Source organism: Sinocyclocheilus grahami, unplaced genomic scaffold, assembly GCF_001515645.1.
Source record: "Sinocyclocheilus grahami isolate Dianchi unplaced genomic scaffold, SAMN03320097.WGS_v1.1 scaffold3.1, whole genome shotgun sequence".
NCBI lineage: Eukaryota > Metazoa > Chordata > Actinopteri > Cypriniformes > Cyprinidae > Sinocyclocheilus > Sinocyclocheilus grahami.
Window position 1 is genome coordinate 5,841,689 of NW_015505182.1, and position 11,942 is coordinate 5,853,630.

The 11,942-nt window shown below is 36.7% G+C and overlaps 1 pseudogene; it reads left to right on the forward strand.

The window, feature by feature from the left end:
* Positions 1-11,942, forward strand: part of LOC107581636 (uncharacterized) — a 73,266-nt pseudogene that overhangs the window by 60,008 nt on the left and 1,316 nt on the right.

Consider the following 11,942-nt stretch of genomic DNA (forward strand, 5'->3'; position numbering starts at 1 on the left):
CTTTCATTGATTCAGCGTGACTAATAAACACACGACTACGGCAAAATATGGTTTATCTGAGTTCTTATTATTATAATTTTCTTTATTATAAAGTATATCTATAATACAATGCTAACATAGCCTTTATCACTGCTTAGAATACTATGAAATATGTTGCGTGCCTTATTCTGTGCAAGAAGTCACATCATCTCACAGAAGGATTTATTTCAAACACTCAGCTGATGTTATGAAGTGAGTTTGGAGTAAAAACATGTTATTAAAAGTGGTATTTTCACGTGCTTTCAGATGGAGCAGCATTTACTACACAGAGCTGTAGTTCACTGAGAAGCTACGCACACAGCTGTCATTACTGCGAACAATTTCTTCGATTTCAAATCGTACGATTATATTGTCTGCGATTTTTTTGCGTAGCTTGTCAGAGAACTATGGTTTCTGATTATTCTAACTGAATTAATTGAAACAATGTAATAATTTGATGTGAAAGATGACACATTTAATAAGGTTAGTGAAAAAATTAAAATTTAAGAAACAGCAGGAAATGACATCTGTTTTGTTAAATATACAGCAACTCCTCTTCAGTTAATTGATATTTCTGCCTCTTTTCTAGTCACAGAGCACTTTATGTTGAGAGTTGTTTAAGTGAGAGAACATCTTGTCCAGATTGGGGGAATTGTAATATTATAATATAATAATTTATTGTGTAAATATTTTTTGCATAAAAAAGTATAGATTTTTGTTTGTATATGCTGTCAATTAGAGTTTTTAGAAAGAAAATCAGAATCTGCAAAAATTGGTATTGGCAGATCACACTTACAAAAAAATAAAAAATCGGAAATCGGAATTGGCCAAGAAAATTGCAATCGGTGCATCTCTAAGAAATATTATATTAAAAAGGGTCAAATAGATGTGAAGAGCTAGCTGACCTTAAGTTTGCACCTTGCTTGATTCATAAATGTCATGTGACTGATTATTTTGGAGATGCTTTAAAATAGCATCATGAAAACGCAGAAGGATGATGGCATGATAGTCATGGTGAGGAGAAATATGCTTTTTTGCTGCATAATTGCGTAGTAATGGCATCTACGCAGTGTTGGGAAGGTTACTTTTGAAAGGTTACAGTTTACAAGTTACATTTCAATTATTAAAGTAATGTAACTGATTACATTTGATTACTTTCTGATTAATTTTCTAAATTGCTAATGGTTTTAACTGCTAAAAATGTTCAAACATTTAAACCAGGCAGGGTTAACTACTCAACACTTCATCACTTGAATTATGATTATAATCATTTAATTTTTAAGCACATTCTGACGTTAAATACCGTTTTAAAACCATAACAATAAATAGTTTAATAGCTATGATACTGTTTTTGAAATCAAATCTTTGCATGGCTATGACAGGATACATTGGCATCCAAAAAGAGTGCATATACATAAACCCAAATAGGAAATAAAACAGTTATTGAATAAGCATGTGTCCTATTCTGAAACTGAAATTGGTGTCTCATATTTTAGAGCAGTCAATGCAATTTATGAAATAAGTAAATTAAATCTGTATGTGGGTGTGTGTGAAAATATTCAGATGTAACCCCCTTTGTAATTGTTAACAATTTCATAAGTAGCTGTAATTTAATTACACATTTTTCTCAGTAACTGTAACTGATTACAGTTACATTTATTTTGTAATTAAATTATGTAATTCCGTTACATGTAACTAGTTACTCCCCAAAACTGTATCTACAACATACAGTATATGCTAACTGTTGAAGTTAACTAGGCAAACCATGACTCCTCGTTACTGTACGCTAAATTTAAGCATCATTTATTACGTTGCGTGTGTTGTTTGGGATGCATACTGACACCCAGCGTTGTAAATGCAGCTTAATGCAAAAGCAACAGTGATTAGTTACTAATATCCAGGCACGTGCACAGGTAGGGCTCCACCTGTGCAGAGCACATGCCCTTTTTGCCCTTACACTCCGAAGTGCCCTTTTTTTTGGTGATGGTGTTTTTTTTTTTCCTTCAATAAATCAATGATATTGGTCACCCTTTACATCTGTCTGTCTGCTTTACAAATATTTAGCTAATGAAAGGTATTAAAAAGAGCTTGTGACTAAATCTTGTTGGATCCGCTCAAACTGTCAGTAAAGCTCATAACTCCACCCCCTCTATCTTGACTGAATAAATTGAAGTTCCACAGCAGCTGAACTAGGTCTGCAAGGGTAAATAAAGATCTTGTTGTTTGAATAAGTACAGCGTTTTCTTTACGCAAGAAACACTATGTCTATAAAGGCTCATAATTTATGTATTTGAAACTGAGAGCCGCGCCCATATAGCTACAACAAACACCTGGTGATGAAAACGTAACGCCGCCGTTGTAATGACAGATAGGACTGCACGATAAATCAAAATGACATCGAAATCACGATTAGACAGAAGCTGCGATTGAGGATCTTTCAGTGAAGCATGGTTCTGTGATCAGTAGTAAATCTCCATCTGAAGGCCAGAGGGTGCTCTCGCACTGAAACTCCAAATACGCCCCGCAGAAGAAACCCAGGAAATCCCTATAGCAGTTGCTGAATAAACAGAAGATTTAACTGCTTTCATTGATTCAGCGTGACTAATAAACACACGACTACGGCAAAATATGGTTTATCTGAGTTCTTATTATTATAATTTTCTTTATTATAAAGTATATCTATAATACAATGCTAACATAGCCTTTATCACTGCTTAGAATACTATGAAATATGTTGCGTGCCTTATTCTGTGCAAGAAGTCACATCATCTCACAGAAGGATTTATTTCAAACACTCAGCTGATGTTATGAAGTGAGTTTGGAGTAAAAACATGTTATTAAAAGTGGTATTTTCACGTGCTTTCAGATGGAGCAGCATTTACTACACAGAGCTGTAGTTCACTGAGAAGCTACGCACACAGCTGTCATTACTGCGAACAATTTCTTCGATTTCAAATCGTACGATTATATTGTCTGCGATTTTTTTGCGTAGCTTGTCAGAGAACTATGGTTTCTGATTATTCTAACTGAATTAATTGAAACAATGTAATAATTTGATGTGAAAGATGACACATTTAATAAGGTTAGTGAAAAAATTAAAATTTAAGAAACAGCAGGAAATGACATCTGTTTTGTTAAATATACAGCAACTCCTCTTCAGTTAATTGATATTTCTGCCTCTTTTCTAGTCACAGAGCACTTTATGTTGAGAGTTGTTTAAGTGAGAGAACATCTTGTCCAGATTGGGGGAATTGTAATATTATAATATAATAATTTATTGTGTAAATATTTTTTGCATAAAAAAGTATAGATTTTTGTTTGTATATGCTGTCAATTAGAGTTTTTAGAAAGAAAATCAGAATCTGCAAAAATTGGTATTGGCAGATCACACTTACAAAAAAATAAAAAATCGGAAATCGGAATTGGCCAAGAAAATTGCAATCGGTGCATCTCTAAGAAATATTATATTAAAAAGGGTCAAATAGATGTGAAGAGCTAGCTGACCTTAAGTTTGCACCTTGCTTGATTCATAAATGTCATGTGACTGATTATTTTGGAGATGCTTTAAAATAGCATCATGAAAACGCAGAAGGATGATGGCATGATAGTCATGGTGAGGAGAAATATGCTTTTTTGCTGCATAATTGCGTAGTAATGGCATCTACGCAGTGTTGGGAAGGTTACTTTTGAAAGGTTACAGTTTACAAGTTACATTTCAATTATTAAAGTAATGTAACTGATTACATTTGATTACTTTCTGATTAATTTTCTAAATTGCTAATGGTTTTAACTGCTAAAAATGTTCAAACATTTAAACCAGGCAGGGTTAACTACTCAACACTTCATCACTTGAATTATGATTATAACATTTATTTTTACAGCACAGCCGCCACAAAATCAGACTTTAGCGCCTCTTTTTACATTGAGATCGTTCTGAGGTTAAATACTAATTTAAAACCATAACAAGATATAATTTAACAGCTATGATACTGTTTTTGAAATCAAATCTTTGCATGGCTATGACAGGATACATTGGCATCCAAAAAGAGTGCATATACATAAACCCAAATAGGAAATAAAACAGTTATTGAATAAGCATGTGTCCTATTCTGAAACTGAAATTGGTGTCTCATATTTTAGAGCAGTCAATGCAATTTATGAAATAAGTAAATTAAATCTGTATGTGGGTGTGTGTGAAAATATTCAGATGTAACCCCCTTTGTAATTGTTAACAATTTCATAAGTAGCTGTAATTTAATTACACATTTTTCTCAGTAACTGTAACTGATTACAGTTACATTTATTTTGTAATTAAATTATGTAATTCCGTTACATGTAACTAGTTACTCCCCAAAACTGTATCTACAACATACAGTATATGCTAACTGTTGAAGTTAACTAGGCAAACCATGACTCCTCGTTACTGTACGCTAAATTTAAGCATCATTTATTACGTTGCGTGTGTTGTTTGGGATGCATACTGACACCCAGCGTTGTAAATGCAGCTTAATGCAAAAGCAACAGTGATTAGTTACTAATATCCAGGCACGTGCACAGGTAGGGCTCCACCTGTGCAGAGCACATGCCCTTTTTGCCCTTACACTCCGAAGTGCCCTTTTTTTTGGTGATGGTGTTTTTTTTTTTCCTTCAATAAATCAATGATATTGGTCACCCTTTACATCTGTCTGTCTGCTTTACAAATATTTAGCTAATGAAAGGTATTAAAAAGAGCTTGTGACTAAATCTTGTTGGATCCGCTCAAACTGTCAGTAAAGCTCATAACTCCACCCCCTCTATCTTGACTGAATAAATTGAAGTTCCACAGCAGCTGAACTAGGTCTGCAAGGGTAAATAAAGATCTTGTTGTTTGAATAAGTACAGCGTTTTCTTTACGCAAGAAACACTATGTCTATAAAGGCTCATAATTTATGTATTTGAAACTGAGAGCCGCGCCCATATAGCTACAACAAACACCTGGTGATGAAAACGTAACGCCGCCGTTGTAATGACAGACAAAATGCACATTTGCACACATTCACTGGTCAAAAACCCCATAACTGCATTTGAGTTTGACACAAAGCGACTGAGTGATCCTCGTCATCTAGGTAAAATCTAAACTGAGAATGAATGGGGGAAAATGACATGAGTGGAAGCATTATCATGCATAATGTAATACATTAGGAATATTACATAGCTAAAAAAAACTTTTCTTCAAATGTAATTTTATTGAACTTTAAAGTTTAGTCTTTCAAAGCCATCTCATATGTCATTATAATAGTGTATAACATGTAGACCTATAGACCTAAGAAACCCTATATATATATATATTGCCCTTTTTCAGTTTCAGCACGTGCCCCTCAAAAGGTCTGTGCACGGCCCTGCTAATATCACTCAAGAAATGTGCTGCTCATACTATTCATGTTGATGGAAGTATCCATAATAGGGCTGTTATGAAGAAAGTGAGTCATGTGATCTCAACATGTTAGTCACCACGTGAGGACCAGCTCTGTGTAAAATTAAAAATATTATGAAAGTATACATAGTTTCAAACATAATTCTCAAAAGTGTTATGCATTTATTAAGGGATAAATCTATTTTAATCAGGACAAAACTACTGAGTGCATTTCGTAGACTTGAAACATGACATTACAATCTAGACAGATGTAAAGTACCCAGAATGTTTGAAATTCTCCACTAGTCTGGTCATCGAAGCAGTTAAGCTTCGCTTCTTGCCTGGTTATGACTGACAGCACCAATAACACAGAGAGTCAAGGCTCTGCCACAGACCATTACGCCAAGGTTAGCCAACCCTCGATCTTGTATCTGAGCCATCATTCATCACGTTTCCCCTTCAAATGGAAAAAACATTTGAATATTGCCTCAGAAAGTTCAATTTTTCTGTCTTTTCTGTTGTGATGTAATGAGACATAACACATTTCTTTGGTTCCACTTCTTTAATTCATTAGCCTGACCATTATTTGACGATTATCACAAAGTTAACATCAGAAACCAACCCTTCTTGATGACTTTTTAATGTTTTCCCTCTTATTTCCCGTCTTATCAGCGATCAGTAGGTTTTAAGCGATGAATTAAGGCGTCACGCGGAGCGAGCCATCAGCAATTAGGGTTCGACGTTGCACTCAAAGCTATTTCTGACATCTTTTTATTCCTTTCTCTTTTTATTTTCCGAGGAACACAGCAGAACAGCGACAGATATGACCTGTGTTTACTGCTTTATAATTTTTAATGAATTACCAGGCTCATGGAAACTGAGGAAAGTTTCAACTTCAAATGAATCTGATCCAATTAAGGTGCTTAGCCATTTGTCAAAACAGTCACTTCCCTGAGTGACACTCATATTTTAATGAGTCGCATTATCCGTTAGGTATCATTATCGTGGATCGGGCACACACCGACAACAACCACCCCTCCCTGTTTTCCTCCAATGCTAATTCGTGTACACAGTGATTCTCTGATGCAACACCCTGGTAACTTGCATCTATCAGAGGCGAACAGAGTTAAGCAGGCATTGTCATTGCCATTACTTTGTGTATGTTTCCTTTAAGAGCAGTAAAGGCGGTGGAGACGGTTACATGGCCGTAAATCCATACGAAGGACAAAGACGCGCATCAATCCCTCACGGGCGGACAGACAGGGTGGTCCATCTGGCAAAAACATCAAGCTCAAGTACAATCAGAGGGGACACTGGCTCATCAGCTCCTTCAGGCTCTGGAACACTGATTGGGTGTTTCATGGATTGATGAGGAGGTTTAATTAAAGTGATGGACACCTGGCATGATGAGACATGCGGAAAACACTTGTGTTTTCTCTCCACTAAATGAATGCCTTCTACAAAATTGTCAATCTTTGCATCAAAATGTATGCCTTTTTGCCCTTAATGGTTGATGCTTAGGCCAAAAGATATTCACCAGTCTCATAGACTTTATGCTTTAAACCGACGTCTTAATGCATGGTGATAAAACCGTAAGTGTATTCAAATACACTAGAAGTGGTCTTATCTAGATCCCACTATTTCCTTCTGACAGGAACGTACATATCGTTTGATGGGTGAAAGTCATTAGGAACACTTACAAATACGGAAGATATAATGCAGCATATTTATAAACATAAGGACCTATAAGGGCTTTCAAGAACTTAAAGGGGTCCTATTATGCTCTTTTACAAAGTCTTGATTTTGGTTTGGCGGTGTACTAGAACATGCTCTCATGCTTGGTGGTTCGAAAAACGCATTATTTTTCACATAATTTACATTATTACAATACCTTGCGCCCCAGCCTGGGACAAACGGCTCGATTAGTTCCGGCTTTGATGAAGGTCCGCCTTCCGAAAAACAAAATGTGTTGTGATTGGTTAGCTGTCCCAGTGCGTTGTGATTGGCGAACAGCTTAGACGGTGTTTCAGTACTGCCACGCCCCCTTGCTCCGTCTTTCAACAAAAGCTTTCGGGAATCCGGCACTTCTCACTCGTGATGTGGAAGCTGTCCTCAGTAAAATGCGCATCACACAATAGCAAATTGGTGTTATAATGCTCAGGAACAGAGTTAACAAATAAATTGCAACCACTGTTTCCTGACATCATCTGCTTTCGGAAGCCCAAACAAAGGCGTTTGGGCACGGAGGTGAAAAAAAACAGCATTTCAGGCGCGCACAGTCGCGCCACGTCTTACACTACACCCTGACTAAAATTAAAATAGGACCCCTTTAAATCATTTATGTTAAATATTATGTCCCATGTGTTCACTTTAAACAATGTAAGACAAATTATCAAAAGCATTTGGAGTATTTGCATTACATAAAATATTACTAGAAAAGATGAAAAGAATGTGTTAGCTAAGTGTTTCATCTCTTGATCAGTTCTTTCAGATTTTGCCCAATTACCTCAAGCCAAATATATCTGCTGTTAATTATGCTGGGGGAATTTTTTTTGTGTGTAATATAAGTAATAGCATGTATAATTTATTTGACAGTCACGTTTAAAAATACTTTGACCATACAACTAATGCAATTTTAGACGTTATGACTGTAAAACAATAATAATAATAAAAAATCTGAGCCAACAAAAAATATGCTTCAAATTAAACGATTTAAAATGTTTAAATTAAATGAAAGTTTTTTCCTTTAAATTAAATTATTCGTAAATAGTACGTGAATAGTAATTTTTCAGCAAAATTGAATTACATTTTAATGAAAATGTGCAAATAATAATAATAATAATAATAATAAATGCCAAACATATTTCTTTGGGGAAAAAAACATGGTGCTAAAAATATAATTACTTTTTTTGTGGTGGATCGAGTGAAATAAACATAAAATGTAGGGTATCGTCGGATGCTTGTTGGGTTGAACGAGAAATATATTCTCTGTATTTTCGTACATCTGTGTCTGAGTACTGCTGATTAATTATGTGAGTCTTTGGGTGTATTTGAGAATATAAACGCTCTGCCTGTATACTTTTATTTTTTCCCACCATTTCTCCCCCGTCTCCCTCTCTCCTCTCCAGGGCTGGTGATGAACCTTCTCTACAGCGGTGCTTTATTCACACTGACACCTGGCCCATCTGAAAATCAAACAATACAGTCTGCACTCAGTATCCAGGGCATTCAATTACCAGGGTTGTTGTTAAAAAACAACAGCTCTCATATCGCTACTCTGTAAGCAGCACAACAGCACAACAGCACAAAAACACAAACAAATCCCCAAATGCAAGCATGTGCACCATGCCCTTTGTGACACAGCATTCAAAAATGCAATACACCTCTCTCTCTCCTTATATCTACCTCTCTCCTAGGCATGAGACTCGGGCCGAGGGGTGTTATTGCATTAATATTGGTAAGGTAAAGACTTGGGTGATGTGACGCACCACGCGTGACAGGCTCGAGCGAGCAGGGAACGCAGGAACGTGCGCTGAATGCAAAGCTTGTTTTGCGGTACGCGATCCAACCAGTTTGCGCAACAAACAGCACTGGGGCTGAATGAGAAACAAGACTGACCTGTCAGATTCTAATGCGCAGGGAGGATATATCTTTAGTGAAAAGACAGAGAGAGAGCAAGAGAGAGAGCAGGAGAGAAGTGGTTTGAAATGTATGCTCAGACAAAATGGAAGAAAAAGCACTGAACTGTGAGGTGATTATCTGACAGAACAATAGACCTGTATCTTAAGAAATTTCTGGCGATGACCTGCAAACACAAATCAGAAGCAATCGTATACACTGTTGATTTGCCGCAATAATCCAGAACACTAAAATTTGCAACAATAAATTAATAATGTCACTATACGGTACATGCGGAATAAACTATATAAATAAGCACTAAGGTTGTGTCTTAAAGTGCCTCTATTATGGGTTATGAAAGGTTCATATGCATGCATGCAAGGTCAAAAACACTTTCATTTTCTTATAATATGCATTTATGTTTATCTTATTTGCTCAACGACTCCCAAACGATTCGCTCAACAATTCATTTTTCCAAACCCCTCTTTGCGTGACGCTAATCTGCGGTGATTGGTCCGATTGGTGGATTTAATTTCCATTTCATCATGCCTGATAAAGCAGCATTTGTGGGCGCAGTGCTGCTTTGTGTACAGCCGTTACCGGGGACACAGCTGTTTTACCACTCCAAAAGCGGCACCTAGTGGCAAAGAATGAATTTGCATTTTCATTCAGACCAATGTGAAAATCAAGTTTTCCCAGGTCTGTGCGCTCGGGCAATATGCTAATGTTTAATGTTGATGTCAACATGAAAGGGCTTGAGATTTGTTTTAAAAATGACTCGTTTAAATGATTCAGAGTTGACGCTTTCTTTTGAGAGACAATAACTTTATACACGGTGCACTTTCAGATTTAAAACTTTGCAGGATGTTTTCATTCACATAGAGCTGTTACACACTGCATGAAAGGTAATTTTCAAAAATCCATAATAAGGGCACTTTAAAATTTAGACAGCATTTTTGGAACCATATTTTACATGTGTATATATAGAATACTATTATTTATACAATATATGCATTATATTAACAGTGTTGGGTAGTAACGCTTTACTGTAATTTAATTACTTTTGTTAGTAACTGAGTAATTTAATGCGTTATAATTTTCAAAATAGTAATTAGAGTATAGTTACAAGCCGAGGTCTCTATACGTTACTGCCGCGTTACATTGCTGACAGAATGCAGTGTTTTATAATCTAGAGATTGTAAAAAGGATGTAGCTCACGCACTGTCGAGTCAAGTGCCAGTGGATTAGAGACCTGCTCCCGTGAGACCAGACGCAACAGAGTGCTGCGCGGGACAAGATAGGCGAGTGCAGGGACTCGTGTGTGTGCAGGATGCGGAAGAATAAAATGATTCACGGGACTCGCAAAATAGAAATATCTGAACATAAAATATCTAAAACAAATACATTGTTATTCATCTATTGCACAAAAGCAACATGAATGAATATATATGATTAACAGGTGCAAGCGTATGCAGAGTTTCTATTTAGGCTATGACACGTGTTTGCAGCGTTGAGCAATGCAGTGCTGACATTTGCGTGCTCACGAATCCTCTCATTATAACACAAGTTGTAGACATTATGAAAGATTCATTATGAATATATTTATTGCGTTATAACAGAGATTTGTGAGATTGCGATTAACTGAGATGTCTTTTCGAGATTATAAATGCAGCGCTCTTTGCTGGCATTCTGCCATGCCAAACCATGCACACAGCATACTTTAGTTAAAAAAAGCAGTGTTCTGTGAATGTTGATGCTTTAATAACAAATATATATCCGGAGCGTGTTTGCTGGGATTTCATAACTTTCATGGAGAAAAAAAGTAACATAACTAGTAATGTAACTAACTAATTACTAATTACACTCTAAAACATGCTGGGTTAAAAGTAATCACGAACCCAACCGCTGGGTCAAAACAACCCAATAGCTGGGTTTGTCCCTTTTTAACCCAGCATTTATTGGAGTGTACTTTTGAAATAAAGTAATCAGAAAAGTAACGTGATTACTTTTAAAATGAGTAATTTGATTACATTTTCAGAGTAACTTGCCCAACACTGATCTGGAAAGTATTCACAGCGCTTCCCTTTTTTCCACATTTTGTTATGTTACAGCCTTATTCCAAAATGGATTAAATTCATTATTTCCCTCAAAATTATACAAACAATACCCCATAATGACAAAGTGAAATAAGTTTGTTTGAATTGCATTTTATTTTAAATAAAAAACAAAACAATTTAAAATAGAATAAATCATGTGTACATGAGTATTCACAGCCTTTGCCATGACACTCAAAATTGAGCTCAGGCGCATAATGTTTCCACTGACAATCCTTGAGGGAAGGGTACAGAAAAATTCCTGCAGCATTGAAGGTCCCAATGAACACTGTGTCCTCCATTATCCGTATATGAAAGAAGTTTGGAACCACCAGGACTCTTCCTAGAGCAGGCTGCCCAGCCAAACTGAGCGATCAGGGGAGAAAGGCCTTAGTCAGGGAGGTGATCAAGAACCCGATGGTCACTCTGACAGAGCTCCATCATTTATCTGTGGAGAGAGGAGAACCTTCCAGAAGAACAACCATCTCTGCAGCCCTCCACCAATCAGGCCGATATGGTAGAGTGGCCAGACAGAAGCCACTCCTCAGTAAAAGCCAAAGACACATGACAGCCTGCCTGAAGTTTGCCAAAAGGCACCTGAAGGATTCCCAGACCATGAGAAACAAAATTCTCTGGTCTGATGAAACAAAGATTGAACTTTTTGGCCTGAATAGCAAGCGTCATGTCTGCAGGAAACCAGGCACTGCTCATCATCTGGCCAATACCATCCCTACAGTGAAGCATGGTGGTGGCAGCATTATGCTGTGGGGATGTTTTTCAGCGGCAGGAACTGGGGGACTAGTCGGAATCAAAGGAAAGTT